Raw genomic sequence first — 18468 nt, 5'->3', positions numbered from 1 at the left:
GTCTTACGCTGCCTTTTTTCTTTAACCAATCACCGTAAACCTAAAGCTGTCCATTTTCAATTATGTGACGTGAACCTTTTAGGTAAACCAAAATTTAAGGACAAAACAAATAAACAATGGCTTAAATAGTTTGGTTTATTTATGTAGTTTGTCGCCTACCTAGACTATGGTTGTGTTCCTGTGATCTCGTAATCACAAGTTTGGTGAACTATTTGGTGATTCACATTTCCCTTTTATGAGTTTGGAATTTTATGACTTAAATTTGCTCCACATGACATGTGGACAAATTAAAACACCTACTTTTTAAGTAATTTATAACTTATAAAGCATAAGGTACATCTTCTATAGCATGTAAGATAGGGACAAACTTGTCCATTAGAAAATATGCATAGGATTAGTTACAACATTGCCCCCTCAACTATACTCAACTTTTTTAAATTTAAGAAATAGTTACAACTTTGAATATTCATCTTTACCCATATATTTCTTTTTATTTTAATTGTAAACCAACTTTCCACCAACGATTTTCCAATGGCCGTAACTTTTTCATACGCTAATATATGTTTTTTTAAATTGCACCATAAAATGAGCATTTTATTGTCTTTAATTTGGGTATGGTATTGCTACAGTTTTTTCAATTAAAAAAATTAACACGTTACGTATGGGCGTTCACATTTCAGTTTTAACGGTTTCTAAGTTAAACCGTGAGCCAAACCATTGGTTCGATTTTTTTATCATTGAAAAACGAAATTGAACCGTTGAAAATTTAAACTGAATCGTTACTAACGGTTTGGTTTCACGCATTGAGCTTCAGTAATAAGTTTATAGTTCTGTCTGGTTTTATAAGGCTGATTTTCGATATAAATCATAAACCAAACCGTTTGCTATGGTTTGAACATTCAGAAATCGGCTGACCAAAAGTGGTGATTAGTTTAAACGCTTTAAGGTTTCAAACGAACTTTGAACATCCATAATTGTTACATCATTACTAGGATTTTTATATCACGTTGCACGTGCGGGCACATTTATAGTATTAAAAAAATAAATTTGATAAATTACATACTTTGAAAGGATTAATATTAAGGTTATTCTCATAAAAGGTTTTGAGAACAAGTGGATGTTGTATAACAATATAAAAAATTATTATAATAACTTTGTTATGGAGGAATGGAAGGTGGAATGCAATAAACCATTCCAAAGAAATGAAAAAAAAACATGTTTGGTTACCATGCATGAATGTAATTGATCATTCCAAATAGAATGAAACTCCTTCCATTTTGAGGATTTTCATTTCTTTGGGTATGGGTGTTTTTTTTTCATTCCTTCAAGGAATAAAAAAGTCAACATCATTATTACTATTATAAAATTATAATTATATTATTATTATTATTATCATTATTATTATTATTATTTTCTAATTATAGTTATTATATTATCATTGTCGTTTTGTATATTATAATATAACTATTATTATATTAGAACTATTACTACATTATCAATATATTTTATTTTTATATTAGATGAGTTAACATTTCACAACGCATATACAGTTTAACGATCTCGTTGCAGCACGAGGTCCTAAAAATACTTATTATGAATATTCATTTATTATTAATATTATTTATTTATTTTTAATTATTATTACTAATAAAAATATTAATAATGATAAAGTGATTAATCATTCCATTCTTACATGGTAACCAAATATGACAATGGAATGGTAATGATCCATTTCATTCATTTCTCCATTCCATTACCACGTCCATTCCGTTCCCTCATCTATTCCATTACCCCGTACCAAACATACCCTAACGCTTTCAAGTAGTTATAAAGACCTACAAATATATATTAAAAACTTATTATGAGAAAATAATTAACCCTTATAATAGTAAACACACCCACATATAGGGCTGTCACTTTTACCCAAAACCCAACCCGAAAAAACCCGTACCCGAACCCGAACTAACCCGACCCGAAAAACCCGAACCCGAGAAAAGACTAACCCAAACCCAAACCCGAACCGAAGTGATTCGGGTTGGTTCTCGGGTTTGATTTATAAGTTTCGGGTCAACCCGAATAAACTTTTAGTTTTGAAATTAAATATATTTTTAGATATAATAGGCTTAGTTTTAGTTACTAAAGTTATCAGAATATGAGCCTAATCGAATGTTATCATTCCAACTATTATGGATCGATTGTTTATTGTTAATTATGTTTTCCGTTTATACTAATAGTAACCGTAATCGAACAACCAAATCACGTTTGATTAAAGTCGATTATGGTTCGAGTTAGTTACTTAGTATACTCTTCTTTTGAATTGTTTTATGACTTTATCAAGTTAAGTTGGTTTATTATTTGATTATTTGCGTTACGAAACAAAGAAGGATATGTTGTCTTAATTTTAACATTGAAGTTTTTAACCTTTTATTGTTTTTTGTTTCATTTTCTATGATATTCGAAACTCGATTAACCCAACCCGAAAAAACCCGAACCCGAATTACACGAACTCGAAAAACCCGTGAGAGATTTGGGTTGGGTTTCGGGTTAAGATTTAAAACTTTAAAACCCGAAGAACCCAACCAAAAAAACCCGAAACCCGAAAAATAAACCCAAAGAACACCCCTACACACATATATAGGGGTGGGTTATTGTATAAGAATGACTTATCTTACATTACGTACACGACCTTCCAGAGCGTTGGATTACAAAGCACAAGGTGGCAGTTTCGTAAATAACCCAAACTAGTTCATGATCAAATTCATCGATTACAAATCTATTCTGATCCAAATTCTGAACTCATTGCTCTATCTCATTCAATTTCTAAACCCTAATCAGAGCTTAAAGTATGAAATCTTTAAAGTCAAAAACCAAATCAAAATAAAACGTCGTTGAACACCAAGAATCTTCAAATTTGATAAAAAAATGATGATTTAATAAATCAAATTGATGTGTAGAAGAATTTAGATTCACAATCGATTATGAAATTGCAAAATACTATACTCAATTGAGCTCTGATTACGGTTCAAAATATTACGTTTAAACGTTTCGAACAAAATTGAAGATACTAAAACGTTCTTGTAACACCATGAAATACCCCGTCTAAATTTGGGCTAAAATGTCAATTCTGAAAGTTAGAGGGTCAAAAATGAAAATTCTAATTTTTATGATTCTTCGTGCGACGCAAAGATGACACTGAAACTACTACGCGCTACGCAAAGTAGCTGGCACTAAAATCGAGATGAAGGAGTTTCGCGTTATGCGAAGTAATACTTCGCGCTACGCGAAACCTCGTTAAGTAATCTGATACACGTGTCCAACTACGTATCACCACGTGGCACGACTTGCAGGCCACGTGTCCTGACATGTCAGAGAGTCGGTTCGCACAATGTGAACGGTTAGGGTTTTATCCTTCGCGCGACGCGAAGAAAGCCAAAAACAAGTATAAACATGACAGCTACGGGTTTGAGCCAAACCATCCCAAAACACCTTCTTCTACACATACTTAACCTATGAATTCGTTCCCGAAGTTTCCCGACGTTCCGACGGCTTGTTCCCACAAAATTTGCGCAAAAAACGAGGTTCCAAAGTCCTGTTAACGATCAACCGCCTTATTAAGTGAAGTCCTATCGACAAGTTGCCGATCTTTTCTTCTTCTCATTCTTGAGTGATCGCTTAAGGTAGGAATTATGCATTTGTTACTTTATTACATAGTTATTTAAGACCTAGTTAATAGTATAGTCGTTAACAGTAAACAATTTCCAAATAATGCTTTATTAAAGTAATAACGTTACTTTCATAAGAAGTAATGTTATCAAAACTATATATTTTGGCGGGCATGTAACCATAAGGGGGATATCATTAGTAGATGTTTCTTGCCTAAGGTAAGTAATTGATATAAATCCCAATCCACCGTGGGACCCGTTTACTTATCTGGAGATACTTGCCAACGTGATAGAACCTATTAGGCCAAAGCATGTTATACCAAACGTCATATGTGAAAGACAAGTATATTTTCATAAACGACTATAACTCTATCAAGGTTAAATCAAGCTTAAGGTCTGCTGAGTTAAATGTAACATTCATTACTTTTTAAACCCGAAAACCCGATCCATTTTAAATTTTTGGTTTTGTTATAAATTTATATATGTATAAATATATAATTCTCAAGTTTGTTTCGTGTATTTATATGACTTTTGTTAAATGTGACTTGATTTCGTATTTATATTCGTTTAAACGAGTCGTTTCGTCGTTTCATTGCATTCATGTTTAACGTACATCATTAAATTAATATTCACGATGATTTACGATTTTAGTTCGTTCGTTTTCTTTCTTTTTTTTTTTTTCATTTTGTGCAACTAACAAAACTTTAGGATTTAGAGTTTCTATTCAAACGATCTCCCAACTATCCGGGTACAATATGAAAATGTCCAAGTTATATAAATTCTACTTTATTTTTATCACCATTAAAAGTACAAGGTTCAATTTGCAACTTATACTACAAAATTGTAATTAAATAAAACTTGATAGTACAAGGGCTAAAGTGTAAATATTGATTTAAATTATATTTTCCCAACCCTCCAGCCCCTCCCTACCCACGTTTTCACGGCCACATCTCCGACCAGATTTCCGGCGAGCCGAGATGAACTCCGGCGACCTTTTAAACCCGTAAAACTCGCGATATAATTCAATTAAATTGTTGTAACGACCTTTGACGTCAACAATCATCCTTAATCAACACATTAATTACATTATAACATCCTAAATCGTTGTCTAATCCCCGTAATAACCGCCGGTAAATCGGCAATCATATTAACGACCCTTTAACGAGCCTACGCTCCTATAACTAGTATAAATAGGACGTACACCCTCTGCTAAACTCGCACCAATATTCAGTCCTCTCTCAAAACACTCTCTATAATCTTAAATTGGCTCGTTTTGTCCGATTCCGGCCAAGTCTTGTTCGCCACCATCCCGACACTATTTCGAGTTTTATATATATGAAATTTATTCGTTTCAAGCCGTTAATCAAAACCCCTAACTTAATTTAAACCAACATTGAACGGATTAAGGAGATTGAAATCTAGGGTTTCTTTAGGGAAGAAGATGAGCTTACATGTTTATATATATTAACTTCCTGTTCTTAATCAAACTCAAGGTCTGGTTCAACTTGTTAAGTCTCTGTCTGGTAACCATCAGACCGGGATTCGAACTCGGGTCAGTGCATTCTTTTGGTATTTTTTTTGTTAAACCAGTTTTATTTATTTTATTAATCAAATAAACTAATTTTAAATTAAATAAAATCATTATAAACTAAATTTTATCGATTCTTACCTAAAAACCAATTTTCCTATTCCGTCAAATTCTCGAAACCCATTAATATTATAATATTAATTTTTGTTTTTATTTATTCATTTATTAATTTATTTTCGTTAAACGGTATAAAATGCTAAAACTATAAAATCGTATCGTTAAAATCCAGGCTTCGTAAATAGGATAAAATTGTCATATTAATAATATATTATTAGTTGAAATGATATTTAACAAAAAATAAAAATAATCCGTTAAACCATTAAAGATAACTTTATAATTTGATCCGTTACCATTATAATTCATTAACATAATCAATTTTTCGGGTTAAAACTTCATTAAAATCCAATATTCGTAAACATTATATTTCATATATTTGTGTTAAATTATTGATCGAGAATAGTTAAAATAATATAAATCGTTAAACCCCGTTAAAGCCTAAAAATATTATTATAATATAAAAATGCCATAAAATAATAAAAGATGCATTTAATAATGCTTAATTCTGTTAACCAAATATTTATAACATTTTCAGTCCCGATAGTTAGACTTTGCTTTTGTTTGAATTATAATTCGAGAAGTTCAATCGTGTCGGATTTATTTAACACACTTTCGGTTGCTCTGGTTTCGTTATCATGATTTCGGTTTCATTGCAATGTTTATCTTCAAATTCAAGGTGAGTTTCTCACACCCCCTTTTTAAACGTTTTTCATATTTTGGGGGTGGCATATGTATCCTACAAAACTTCAAGTATTTACGGTATTGCTTACAAATTACAATTCATTACATGGACTTGTGTGTTTACTTGATTACTTGCTCAGTGGTTGCCTCAATAAGTATGATTATACGCCTCCCTTTGCACTTAGGCCTATTTGAATCGATTGGAAAAGGGACCCCATATCCGAGTACGTTGGTAGCCCCAACTGGAATGACCTTCATTTGTTCTTTACACTCTGGTCCATTGCATCGAGTGTAAAGAACCCTTATGTGCTCATTTCACAAGTTTCATGGAATTGTATGCTTTTTATGTATATCAAATTGTGGGAATCTCACTACGTATGTTCATAGCTGACTTTATTTTATACATATGTTACAGGTATAAAGATACGAGGACGAAAGTTAGAAGACATATAGCATGCCTATAGGATATTCAAAGAACAACTTATCATTTGTATATTTATTTGTTACAACTTGTATTATTTGATAAACTTGTGTTACATGAAGATTTAAATGAAATAATGTTACTATGGTCACCTAATAGTGTCACGTGTGTTTGAGCAATCTGTATGTCACACTCAGGCGTTTCCGCTTTAGTCGGGTGTTATAGATTGGTATCAGAGCCGTGGCTATAGGATAGGACATTAGACATAGTGTTCTAGGTAGCTATAGCTTATTTGTTAAATTTGTAGGTTGCATGATAGAATTATGGGAGCCTCTACTTGAATGTTTAAACGCACTTACTATTACTATATTACTTTACTGCTGATTTCATTAAACGCCTCATGAACACAAGTACACACACACACAAGTCCAAGGCTTAGGCCTAAAACAAGTTTTCTCAAAAGCAATTTCAAGCAATTTTCAAATTCGGTGTTCCGATATTTCATCCTCTTAAAGACTATGTCCTCCTTGTGATAAGGATATGGTTGCACTCCTTAGGATGTCATACAAGTCATGGTGGTTCATGCGACATGTGACTCTGACCCTCAATGTTTTATAATATGTTTTAACTAAAAGTATGACAAGTCGTGGTGATACACGAATAACCAGCTTTTGGTTCGATTTGATTACGCATTTTGATTTTTGTTTTTAACTGAAAGTTTGTCAAGTCGTGATGATACACGAATACCAAGCTTTCGGTTCGATTTGATTACGCATTTTTGATTTCATTGGAACATACAAGTCATAATGATTCATACAACGTGTGGTTCCAAATACTTAATTGTTCATATTGCGGTTTTGAAAAGTCATTGGGTTATGTGAATAGTCAAGTTTTTAATTCGCTTTCTGAGTTTATATATTCATAGAAATTTCTAAAAGTTGTGCTATTACAAGAATTGTCGAGTTTCAACCCATTTCCTTTATTTATTATAATTCGAAATGTCATGGTGATACATGGATCGTCGAATTTCAATTCAATTCCTTTATCTATATATTCACTTGCTGTTTTTGGGTTTAAAATTGAAAACCCGAAAAGTAATGATGATGCATGAATTGTCGATTTTCAGCTCGCTTTCTTTATATAATTCATTTATTATTATGGTTTTATTTGAAAATTCAAAAAGTTGTGGTAGTACATAAACACTCGATTTTCAATTTGATTTATATTAAGTTTGTACAAATTCCATGTTCTTATTTCAAAACTTGATATATTTTTCATATGTCTATTCCAAGATTAATTAGATTATTATTGAAATTCGAAAACTTATGAGCATTTCAATTTTGATTTTGCTTCATGCAATTTCATTTTTATTGATTCCGATTTAGGAATTTTTCATGTAACGTTTCTTTTGATTTTGATATGAATTTCATATTTACGTCCAATGTCACGCGAATTGTTCACACTTCATGTCTTCTCGTCCTTCTCGACGCTGCTCTCGAAACTCAACCCACAAAACGACAACCCAAATCATCAAGTAATTGACCATCGCAAACCGACCATGACAAACCAAGATATCCTTACCAACCACAAACAATGCATTCAAACCTTCTCAAATCCCAACCTAACCTTTGGATACTCAAACCCAACCCAACCCAACCTAACCAAGATACTTACACGAGAACCCACCCTTTGTATAACACGTGCGATTCCACCACTCCGCTACTGTGATGTCGAAATGTTCCAAATGGTGTTAAGTTCGACCAACTCATCAACTTTTGTCTCATAACTATACATACTCGACACAACACCTTTATTCCCACGACCTGTTACTCAACTATTATCCTCCACCTCCTGCCTTACCTCATGCTCGAACTTCAAACTCGCTACTATTGCAGTAACCCGAGTGTGACATCTGCCCCGATCCGACCCGACCCAGGTACCCGTTTCTCTGATCCGATCTCTTTCTTTTATGATTTAATATTTATTTATACTTATATTTTACTTTTTAATAATAATATATTTTTCCTTCCCGCCTCTTTCTCTCTCTTTCTTTCCGCCGTCCCGTCCCTCTTCTTCTCTCTTTCCGCCTTCTTTTCCCTCTTGTCGTCGTCCCGCCCTTAAGCCTTGAACCTCTAACTGTCCTTTGTTCCTTCCCGCCTAAGGTTGTCTGCGCAGCTCCACGCGCCAGACTCCTTACAAGGAAGCCTGCGTGAAGACCACCTGTTACTGCGATACGCGAGACGAACTGTCCCCGCAGCGCGCTAAGGATTTTAGTTCTTCCCGCGGCGGGCTATGGATACCGTTCTTCCCGCGACGCGCTAAGGAATATAGTTCTTCTCGCGACGCGCTTAGAATTGAAGTTCTTCTCGCAACGCGCTTAGAAATGTAGTTCTTCCCGCGACGCGTTAAGGTTGGTTCTGTCTGCCTTCGCGCTCGCGCACTCTTGACCTTCTGTGTCTGCCTTCGCGCTCAAGCTTTCTCGCGCTATGTCTTGAGTCTTTTCTTCTGTTTAATCCAGCCGTTTACTTTTGTGTTGTCTTATCTTCTGTGCTGTTGACCTGACCTATCTTATGTCTGAAAAGCCACTTTTGGCGCAGCATGCGCACCAACCCCATTGGTTGACAGAAAAAGTGACTGACATTATCTTTTGAGATCTGCTTTTCCATGCTTGACCAGTACCTTTATCTGACCCGCCCATGCCTGTTTACTGTTACCTGTCAGCTTTTCCTTTGCCCCCTGCAGCTGCCATATCTTTTGATATCTTTTGCTTTTGGAATCTTTTACTTTTTGGAGATCTTTTCCCCTTTTCTAGGGATTGTGTTCCCTAGGGTTTCCCTATAAATAATAATGTTAATTTCCTAACACTACACACACAAAGCACTTAAACTCTCATGTTCTCTCTTGCTCCTTGCCGTTGTTCTTCCTCTGCCGTCTCCTCTCTCTTTGCCTTCGTCTTCTATCCTGTTATGCCCTGCTTTTCCGGTAATATATATATTATATATAATAATTTACTTATTAATTATGCTCTTATAATCAAGACTTAAAACAAATCATTAAAACAATAATCTTATTTATAGGTTAACTTGTGCTTGTTTAAAGTTGGGTCTTGCTTTATCTTACACCGCATCGTTTATCAAGTGAGTAATCTCGTACCTAATCCCTTTTTATTTTAATGTTTTGGGATGTTCATGTGTTCGTACAAACTTAGAGTCTTAATCTGTTTATGAACTTTAGTCGCGCAGTATCCCATGTGTTGAGGACGTAGACTTGGCTGTTTATTTGTATGTGTGGATCATTAACCGTCTTGTCGGTCTATTCCGCAGTTCTCATGGTACCATTAGATGAACACGGGAGAACTATCGTTTATGATTTTCTCTTTTGTTTACACTTGCACAGTCTTTCTTGTTTGTGAGCTCAATCGTGAGCACTGGCAGTCTATGAGTATGAATCTTAGAGTTGGTCCCGATCGGATTACACCCTTGTTGAAAACCAGACATACACATGTTGCGCGCAGATTTATTGTTATCTATGTATTGTATTAAACTTGATTTCTCACCAACACACAAGTGTTTGACGTTTATTTTAACACATGTTCAGGTTTGCAGTAGCTGTTTTGGAGCTCGAGGACACGTAGGAAGTTTTCTTTATTTTGGACCTAGATTAAAATGTATCAAGACAAGTTATTGCTGTTCGAATATTATGATTTATAATATATTGATTTATGATGATTTATGTTATCTTATGTCTACTTTGCGCGTGCGCGAATGAATGTATTTATTAAATATTGACACCCAATAGTGTCACGAGTAATGAAACAATATGTGGCGCCCCGATGTATAATCCGCCTTTGGTCGGGGTGTTACAGATTGGTATCAGAGCTCGTTGACTTTAGGATAGGTGGTTAGACGTAACGGCCTAGAATACCTAAGAGTCCCTTCTCGCGCATGAGAGAAATCTCATGTTTGTGCGCTTATTGTTAATTACTCGTTATTTATGAATATGCTCGCGCCTGCGCAGTATATGATTTTATGTTTTATTCCGCGATATTTCGATTTTTGTTGAATTTCGATTTTTATTGATTTTACTTACATATTCGTTTGTTGGATTTGAAAATCCGAAAAGTCATGGTGATACATGAATAGTTGATTTTCAATTTCCATTTACGATTATGTTCTGAGGTTGGAGACTTGAAAAGTCATGGTGATACATGAATTGTCAACCTCCAATACTCATTTTCTTGTATATTTTATATTGAAGATTGAAAAGTAATGGTGATACATGAATCGTCAATCTCCAATACTCGTTTGCTCGTATATTTTAAATTGGGAATTCGGAAAGTCATGGTGATACATGAATTGTCGATTCTTGATTCGAATTTGTTACCTTTATTAAGTCTGCATTTAGGGTCATTTATTTTACTTTAACTTTTGACAGTAACTGACTCCGCGAAACCAAGCTTTTCGAGGTTATACTTTGCGCTAAAACCAAGATATTAACTAAAAATTAAAACTTTTATAGAATGCCTCCGCTATCAGCTCGCCATCTCAAGAAGAAAGAAGCCGCGCGCAGACGTTCGCTGCAACGTTCCCAGGAAATAGCCGCCGCAATAGCCCAAGCCTTAAACCAAAACAATGCTAACACCTCTGGTTACAACATTAAGTCCTTTAACGCGGGTAACCCTCCAAAGTTCACAGGTCTTGAAGGAGCCACCGTGATGCTCCAGTGGCTTGAGAAAATAGAAAACACTTTCCTCCACACCCAATGCCCCTCAGACAGACGAACCCTATATGCCTCCAGTGTCCTGGAAGCAAGGGCGCTTACATGGTGGAATGGAGTAGCTCATGCGCGTGGCGCAGAAGCTGCTTCTAGCATGACATGGGAGGAATTCAAGGAAATTCTGACGCGAGAATTCTGCCCTCCCAACGAAATTAAGCGCCTGGAAGAGGAATTTTGGAATCTTAAGCAATACAGCGGTGAAGCGCGCGAGTACGCGACGCGCTTCCATGAACTAAGCCTGCTTGTCCCTCACCTTGTTACCCCTTCCCGCCGAGCCATAGAGAAATTCCTTGGGGGTCTCCCCATGGAAATTCAAGATTCTGTATGGGCCAGAAACCCAGTTACCCTCTCTGACGCCATCGAATTGGCCGCTGTGCTCAGCGACAACCATGTCAGAGCAGGAACCCTGTTCTTGCGGGGAACTGAGAAGACCAAACCCACCAAAACTGTCCCTGAACACGCAGAAACCAAACCAGAACCCTCAAACCATAATCAGAAACGTAGGCGCAGACAAGTCTACGCGCTTACCAGCCCGCCCATAGTCCAGCAACCCGCCTACGAACCTCTAGTATACGCCCCTCAACCCCTGTCAGCCTACCCAACTCCCCCTGTAGTCCACAACTATGCCCTAACCAATCCCGCACTCCCTGCCCCGCCAACTAAGAAACCCTACACAGGAAACCACCCCTTTTGCCCAACCTGTAGACTCCACCACCCACCTCAAGTCCCATGTCGACTTTGTAACCGATGTGGCCGCGCTGGTCACCTTGCAGAAAACTGTAGAGTCCTTCACGCCAATCCAATTGCGCCAACACCACCAGTCTACCCGCAGAACCCACAACCGACCTACCAAAACCCACGACCCAGATCGTGCTTCAACTGCGGTGATCCCAGTCATTTCCGGAACGCATGCCCGAGGCTACGAGTTCAGATTACGCAAGCGAATCCGGTGAACCAGATTTCGAACCAAGTGACACGCGGACGAGCTTTTAACATAACCGCGCACCAAGCGCAAGCGAATAATGACGTAGTTAATGGTACATTTTTGCTTAACGGATTTTATGCTTCTGTACTTTTTGATACTGGCGCCGATCGAAGTTTTATTTCTCGCGCGTTTGAGCAGAAGCTTGCGCGACCGCGCAACGATTTAAAAGAAAATTTTTCAGTTGAATTGGCTAATGGCGAAACTGTTTTAATTAACTCAGTGATTAAAGATTGCACGCTTAACCTTAACGAAAACGATTTTCTGATCGACCTCATCCCCATGCCTCTTGGAAGCTTTGATGTTATCATTGGTATGGATTGGCTTTCGCATAATCGCGCCGAAGTTATTTGCGCCAAGAAGTTGATTCGCATTCCTCGAGAAAATGGTGATCTTCATATCTACGGCGAGAAACCCTCCAACGGTCTTAAGCTTATGTCCTGCGCTGAAGCCCAAAGGCTTATGCGGAAGAAATGTGTTGCATTTTTAGCCCATGTGGTTAAACCTGATGAAGGAGAAAAGAAGCTTCGCGATATCCCTGTTGTGCGTGATTTCCCTTAAGTTTTTCCTGATGATCTTCCTGGTATCCCTCCCGCTCGTGAAGTCGAGTTTCGTGTTGATCTTGTCCCTGGTGCTTCCCCCGTAGCTAAATCTCCTTACCGTCTTGCGCCCGCTGAGATGCAAGAATTGGCAAGCCAACTTCAAGAGTTGACTGCTAAAGGATTCATCCGCCCTAGCTCTTCGCCCTGGGGTGCTCCGGTGTTGTTCGTTAAAAAGAAAGATGGATCGTTTCGCATGTGTATTGATTACCGCGAGTTGAACAAACTCACCATTAAGAACCGGTATCCCTTACCGCGCATTGACGACCTCTTTGATCAACTCCAAGGTGCCTCTTGTTTTTCCAAGATTGATCTCCGCTCTGGCTATCACCAGTTGCGCATCCGCGATGAAGATGTTCCGAAGACTGCTTTTCGAACTCGTTATGTCCATTTTGAATTCTTGGTCATGTCCTTCGGTTTAACCAACGCACCCGCCGTTTTCATGGATCTAATGAATCGGGTGTGTAGGCCTTTCTTGGATAAATTCGTGATTGTGTTTATCGATGACGTTCTGATTTATTCTAAGACCAAGGCCGAGCATGAGCAACATCTTCGATTGGTATTGCAAAAGCTTCGAACCGAGCAGCTCTTTGCCAAGCTCTCCAAGTGTGAATTCTGGTCTGATGAAGTACAGTTTCTTGGCCATGTTGTGAACAAGATGGGTATTCATGTCGACCCATCCAAAATTGAAGCAATCAAGAACTGGATTACGCCGACCACTCCTACCGAGATCCGTTCCTTTTTGGGCTTAGCTGGTTACTACCGGCGATTTATTTCGAACTTCTCAAAGATCGCATTGCCTTTAACAGCTTTAACGCACAAAGGCAAACCGTATATTTGGGGCTCGAAGCAAGAAGAAGCATTTCTGACGCTCAAGCGATTGTTGTGTGAAGCTCCTGTTCTTGCGCTACCTGAGGGTAATGATGATTTTGTCGTGTATTGCGATGCATCCTGTGACACCCGGTAATTTCCCAATCCTATAAACTAAGTAATCACCCTAATAATTAGGTGATTGTGAACATTATGCGCGCTAAATTAGAATCAGCGCGGGCATGTGTTATGTGCGCCCTGCGCGAGCGCGCTATATTAGAATCAGCGCGGGCATGTGTTATGTGCGCCCTGCGCGAGCGCGCTATATTAGAATCAGCGCGGGCATGTGTTATGTGCGCCCTGCGCGAGCGCGCTATGTTAGAGTCAGCGCGGGCACGTTATGTGCGCCATGCGCGAGCGCGCGATGTAAGAACCAGCGTGGGCATATGTTATGTGCGCCCTGCGCGAGCGCGCGATGTAAGAACCAGCGTGGGCATATGTTATATGCGCCATGCGCGAATGTTTTGGCTTTATGTTTTCATGTAACTTAACTTTATGTTGTCTAATGGGTTGACCGTCCCGCATGATGCTAAGGCGGGTGCATCCCAAATCGTTTATGCGCGTGCGGAAGGGGAACTAACCTCCCCGCATGGCGGGAACATTGAGAGTTAGTTTGTCTGAAGCTCCAAGATGGAATTGACTTCAACATAACTGATCACTATGTTGAAATACCAAGACCACCTGGAGAATCTACAAATGAAACTCATTGTCCCTGACTGCGAGAAGGTTACGCACCTACCCGCAGCAAAGAAATGTCCTTCACTCAGAAAGCTATGCGCACAAAGTTATTCGCGCAGAACACTTAGCCTAATCTCCAGATTTAAGGAGGATTATTCCCGCCCAAAAGGAAACAGTAGCGTGTTTCAGAGATTTCCACTTTTTACTGTACACTGACAAAAGTACCTGAAAAAGCACACTGTAACATGAAAAGTCAACTGTCGGCCACCCCACTCTCACCAACCACAGACCTGCATGTCCTGTCCAAATCAAATCAGAATCTTTTATCCACTCCCTAGGACCAACACCTCCACTTTTAAATAAATAATAATAATTTTCATACTTTATCATCATTACACCTAGATATGAAAAGATTACAATCCCCTAAAGCAAGGGATTGTGTTCCCTAAATCTTGCCTATAAATATGTAACCCAAATTATCACCCAAACACACTTCAAACTTCTCTCTTAAGAACTGCAAACTTGCACTAATCATCTCCTAAGCATCCGTTGTTTTCATTTCCGATCCTGTTACTAGGTAAGCCGAGATTATAACCTTGAGATCTACTTTCCAACCCTTATATTCTCCTATTTCTTGATCTTAATATATATACTTCTTGTTATTTAATCGTATTCTAGACCTTCAATTCCGAGGCCAACACCAAGAAAACCCGAATCTCGATTAATCCCTTAACAAGAACCACAGGTGAGTCTCACAGCCCCTATTTTCACTATTTTCACTATTTTTAAACTGTTTTCGGGGCGAGGGACACGTACTTAAATTATGTTTTATCATGATACTCTTACAAGCAATGCAAGCAATTATTTGTTTAAATAATGTTTCAATATGGTATATTTACGAGCAATGCAAACGGTTATCTATGGTTTTCGATGAGAGTGCGATACGAGTAAATGATCACTTTACCATTGGAACTCTAAGGGTAGGGACTGCTGGTTTGATCCACCCACTCGTAGGGGTCGCACCTCTTACACAGACGAGTGCCTAGCATGTCACGGGGCAGTACTATGGGATTGAGCCCGCTCGTAGAGGTCGCTCCTCTTACGCAGACGAGCGCCTTGTTTTCCGGCACAACGTCCGCGCGTAACCCGCGGGACGGTATTATTCGCTCGTAGTGGCAGCGCCACTTACACAGACGAGCACGGTTTTTCAGAAGTGTCCGCGCGTAACCCGCGGGACGGTATTACTTATTTCGCTCGTAGTGGCAGCGCCACTTACACAGACGAGCACGGTTCCCAGAAATGTTCGCGCGTAGCCCGCGGAACGATTTTATCAGAATATGTTATCAGAACTATGTTTTACTAAGCACGTGTTTCAATGATGCTATCAGAATTATGTTTCAGAATGATTTTTATCAAGACTATGATGCAATACGAATTATCAAGTTACTAAAACTTGTGAACTCACTCAGTTTATACTGATTCAAATGTTTTACGTGTCTTTCAAGAGATAACTAGGTAGCGCATAGAGTCACACTTAGAGCACCTCACGCTGAACATCTAAAACTAGCTTTTTGGAAGATTTTAGTTCTATCCCTTCGATGCGCGCGGTTGTTCCCGCCGCGCAAGGGGATATGGCGTGGAAATCTTCAACAGTTTTTATACTTGGATGTTTTTATGTAATTTTTAAACAATGTAATGTATTTGTATTAAACATTTCATGCGCAATGAAAATCTTACTTTGAATGTTTGCAATGGCCCGTGCTTAATTATCAATCCCCACTCGCGCGCGCCCGGCTGTTTCCGCCGTTCAGGGCCGGGTGTGACAGATTGGTATCAGAGCATTGGTTATAGCGAACTAGGAAAAGAAGTTTTAACCTAGACTATAACCGTTGGGGAATCACATGAAATATTTTTCAAAGAAAATATTTTCAAAAGAAACTATACACACACTTAGGAACACGGGTCACACAGTGTCTAGTGAATAAAGATAAGAACATTATGTGCTCAGAGTACATGCGCTAAGTTTGATATATTTTCATTCTCTTTTAAAGCGAGAATGCCTCCAACTAGAGCCAAGGGAATTACCATGACACCCGAGGAACTCGCGGAAATAATCGCGCAGGCGATCGCGACACATGAGGCCAGCAAGGCCGAATCTAGTCAGGGTCGTCAGGAGAACGAGACCCCAGAACCCGAATCAGGAGCCTTGGACAAAGGGTGCTCCTGTAAGACATTTATGGCCTGTAGGCCTTGGCCATTCGAGGGTACCGAAGGGGCCATTGGGCTCTACAACTGGATTGACAAGATGGAGACAGTTCTCTCCATTAGCGGATGTAGTGAGAACCAGAAGGTCCTTTACGCGACCTGCATGTTCCAAGAAGCAGCTTCGTCTTGGTGGAAGCTTCAAGTGAAGACTATGGGGCGAGAAGTTGCTCTTCACAAGACCTGGGAGGAGCTGAAGGAAATGTTGATGAGAAAGTTCTGCTCTCGCGCAGAAATTCAGAGTCTACAACAGGAATTCTGGAACCACACCATGGTAGGAACGGATATCGACGCCTACAACAACCGGTTCAACGAGCTTTGCCAGTTGGTGCCAGACATGGCAAACACGAAGGAAAAGAAGATCGAGAGGTATATCTTTGGGTTACCTCCTGTTGTTAGGGTTCCGCTCAACGCCGCAGCGCCTCCAACCTTTGATGAGGCGGTAGCGCGGGCCATCACCCTTACAAGGGATACGGTCCGTGCGGGTATGTTGACTACGCGCGGAAACGAGCAGCGAACCTCTGACTCCAAGAGGAAATGGAACTCTCACCACCGAGGGTCCGAATCCAAGCAGCCACCGTTCAAGAAGCAGGAGAGCGCAAGGGTTTACGCGATCCAAGCCGCGGAGCCATCAAGGAAAGGATACAGCGGGCCTTACCCATGGTGCAACAAATGCAAGTTTCACCACGAGGGTGAATGCGCGAGCGTCATGTGCGCCAAGTGTAACAGGTCAGGGCACAAGACGGTGAATTGCCATGCTAAGGAAGCTGGAGCCAGTGACAACTGCTACGCATGCGGAAAGCCAGGGCATTTCAGTCGGGATTGCCCGCAAAGGGGAAACCAAGCTCGCGGGAGAGCTTTTGTGATCGGCGCGGGCGGAGCTAAAGAAGAGCCGAATGTGGTAACCGGTACGTTTTTGCTTAACGGCCATTTTGCATCTGTCTTATTTGATACTGGCGCTGACCTAAGTTTTATATCCGCTGAGTTTAAAGACTCCCTAGGCCTAGCAACCAGTAGGCTAGACACACCTTATACTATAGAACTAGCCAATGGTAGGCAGTTATGCGCGAACGAAAGAACTGAACAATGTGTAATAGTCATGGGAGGTCACGGGTTCAATATTAACTTGTTGCCAATAGACTTGGGAAGTTTTGACATTGTGGTAGGTATGGATTGGTTAGTCGAGAACCACGCGGAGGTTATTTGCCATGAGAAGCAGGTTCGGATCCCACTGTTGAACGGAGAAACCTTGGTGATTCAAGGGGAAAGAAGGGGAGTTGCGACGAAACTGATTTCGTGCCTAAAGGCGCGCAAGTGCCTAAGGAAAGGGTGCTACGCCTTCCTGGCGCATGTAGTAGAGAAGAAAGGAGATGAGCGAAGAATTGAAGACTTACCAGTAGTGCGTGAATTTCCAGAAGTTTTTCCTGAAGATTTGCCCGGATTACCGCCGCCGCGACAAGTCGAATTTCGTATTGATTTAGTCCCAGGAGCTGCGCCAGTAGCTCGAGCGCCTTATCGACTAGCTCCATCTGAGATGCAAGAGCTATCCAATCAGTTACAGGAACTATTGGATAAGGGTTTCATACGCCCAAGCTTTTCACCTTGGGGAGCTCCAGTACTGTTTGTTAAGAAGAAGGATGGTTCGTTCAGAATGTGTATTGACTATAGGGAGCTGAACAAGCTGACAGTCAAGAATCGGTACCCCTTACCGAGGATTGACGACTTATTTGACCAGTTGCAGGGATCCAGTTATTATTCGAAGATAGATCTACGGTCAGGATACCACCAACTTAGGGTCCATGAGGAAGATGTGCCGAAAACAGCCTTCCGAACTAGATACGGCCATTATGAGTTCTTAGTGATGCCTTTCGGGCTAACTAATGCGCCGGCTG

This window comes from Bidens hawaiensis, unplaced genomic scaffold (assembly GCF_021521415.1).
Source record: "Bidens hawaiensis isolate Kalapana, Puna unplaced genomic scaffold, B.hawaiensis_p1.1 tig00012466_1, whole genome shotgun sequence".
Lineage (NCBI taxonomy): Eukaryota > Viridiplantae > Streptophyta > Magnoliopsida > Asterales > Asteraceae > Bidens > Bidens hawaiensis.
This window is presented reverse-complemented; position numbering follows the sequence as displayed.